At 30.3% G+C, this 2,827-nt stretch overlaps 1 pseudogene; it reads right to left on the bottom strand.

Annotated features, from left to right (window-relative positions):
- Positions 1 to 714: 714 nt before the first annotated feature.
- LOC145298093 (U2 spliceosomal RNA) lies at positions 715 to 841 on the bottom strand (annotated as a pseudogene).
- Positions 842 to 2,827: the final 1,986 nt, after the last annotated feature.

Genomic DNA, 2,827 nt, shown 5'->3' with positions numbered 1-2,827 from the left:
TTCCGGAACCGACTTCATACTTCCCACCCCAATGTTAAAAATGTACATTAAATAAAGTAATGTGTAATGCGTAAATGGTTTCACCCATTTTCGGGACTGATTTAATATCTCCCACCCCACTGTTAAAAATATACATGAAATAAAGCAATGTTTAAATCGTAAATGGTGTAAGTAATTTCCGGGACTGGCTTCATATCCCGTAATCCACTGCTGAAAATATACTTGAAATAAAGTAATATTAAAATTATATACTGTTTTAGCAGCTTTTCGAAAGTAATACATAAAAACATCAACACGGTTAGTAATTAGGCAACCATTGCTTCAACATGACTTTCTGAGTGTAGTATCAGTTTCAGTATTCCAGTGACTTAAATCCCTCCTTTTTTGGTATTGGTTAATGGAGGAGAAATCCTCCATTACTGATACAATTTTTATTTTTGTTATTGACCAGAGTGGCCTTTTTGGGGAGCTGGTTTCCCCTTAAATTTTTAATCCACCTCATGCCCAATTCTGCCCTTGTGGGGAGGCATGTAAACAAAAACAAATAATCAGAACGGACATTTTCCAGAGCATTTTATGATTAATCATTTTGTAATTAAATCAGAACTCACTTTTTCCAGTTACTTTTTTAATATTAAAACTTTGTTACATTAAACATAGTACCTATTCACTGTGCCTCCCCACGAAACCGATTAAGACACCGGGGTCATTTTTTATACGTGGAGAAAAAATTATCTTAGTCGTAAACGATTTCTCTTTCATTAAGAGAGAAGAAATTGAAATGTAGCACCTGAAGAACGGATACTACACTTTGATCTTAGCTAAAAGGCTAAGAAAACAAATCATTTTTATTAGCTTTGCCTCAACAGTGTCACCAATTTTATTTTTATATTTCACGGTTTACAAGGTTTATTTATATTTCAAGGGTTACAAGGTTTATTTGGAATATTCCATTTTTTGGAATATTCCACTTTCATTTTTTAGGGATGCACAGCATGATAACGGACGGAGCGATAAGCGTAATAATAATAATAATAATAATAATAATAATAATAATAATAATAACATTAATAATAATAATAATAATAATAATAATAACAATAATAATAATAACAATAATAATAATAATAACAATAATAATAATAATAATAACAATAATAATAACAATAATAATAATAATTACAATAATAATAATAATAATAATAATAATAATAATAATAATAATAATAATAATAATTTGATGTGGACAATTCGACGCAAATTGGTGAAGAATTGTAGTTTTTATTAAACAAAACATCCGATGAATTGTAAGAAAATAAAGACGGAACCAATTTTCCCACACAAAAGACTTCTGTTTAATTAATATAAAAATTTCCATTTACGGTACAAGACTTCCTGTTTTAGTATAAATAAGTAACTTGCCCACAATTAATATTTTACAGAAATATGTAATATCTGATTATATTGTTCATAAATGATTTTTTACAATGGTTGTAATCATTTTTTTTTTTTGGAATAATAAGAGTATATTACTTCATTAAATATTTATTTAATGTTTTTTATTGTTTATGATAACACAAGTATTAAAACAACACTTGGGTTTTTGCGGGCTTACGCTCCAGGATATTCGAGTAATATAACGTTGTTGTATTTCAATAGCTCTCCCCTAATCTTTCCCCATACATAACGTAATGTGACGTGATTATATTTGTACCTATTTTCAATTCCTATTTGTGTGTGTGTGTGTTTTTTTCAAAACAAATCCCTCGATACAGCTTTGATAAAGAGAGGGCGAAACCGAACAGCTGACTCCCACGTTTTTAATTTTATTTTCTTAAAACTGTTAACCTTATTTTAAACGTTGACTAAAATAAAGTCAACGTTTAAAATAAGGTTAACAGTTTTTAATCATGAATTTCAGTTTAAAATAAGGTTAACGTTTTTAATCATGAATTTCAGTCTTCCCTGTATGAGAGCATTATATATATATATATATATATATATATATATATATATATATATATATCAGTTACATAAGCCTGATTCCTACTATTATACAAAAGTAATTTGGTTTAAGTGTGCGTTTATTTGTGTAAGTTCGTTCCCTATCGCTGAGAAATGGCTGTTAATTTTTAATTTCAACTCACGTACATGATGTAGCTGCCAGTGTTTTTACATTGTTTTTTTTTATCGGACTACGTCTAGTACATATTAAAAATTTATGATAGAATTCAGATTAAAGAGAAAAATCCAATGTTGACCAAAGTTAACACTTTTATCCGACTGAACATAACAAGGGCATTTAAGCAGTCCTATCAACGTGCAATACTATAGTCTTAGTCAATGCAATCCACTGTGGATTTGGTTGGTTGTTTTTGTTTTACGGCATATCAACCCTTTTCAGGTTATTTAATGCCGAATCCAGTGATTTTAAAGATTTTTTTAATAGAATATATTTGATTTTGTTCAAGTCGATTTCTAGTTAGCTGATAGTTGGGACCCTAACCGGTGCTGCTACTCGGGGACAAAGTTGACCTGGGAGCAGCGGCAATTAAGAGGTGTCTCCACACGCCTCAAAGACTACAACCTGGGGCCTTAATATCGAATATAGTTTAAGGTCATATACAGGACCACTGTAGATTTTTTCACAAGAAAGATGCACATTCATAAGAAAGGAGCACGTTCGGAATTATGACGTCTTTTAGAGCACAACTGAGTTATGATGCTTGACTTTAGTACATAATAATTGCAAACGACCTAACAGTTGGTTCTCTGATGAGGCCGGTGCGTTCAAAACAATATTTTTGTATAGTATGCAACTGATCCA

This window comes from Euprymna scolopes, chromosome 18 (genome assembly GCF_053919585.1).
Source record: "Euprymna scolopes isolate OS-2025 chromosome 18, ASM5391958v1, whole genome shotgun sequence".
In the NCBI taxonomy this organism is placed as follows: Eukaryota; Metazoa; Mollusca; class Cephalopoda; order Sepiida; family Sepiolidae; genus Euprymna; species Euprymna scolopes.
Note: the sequence above shows the minus strand (reverse complement) of the source record. Positions and strands in the feature narration are given on the sequence as shown.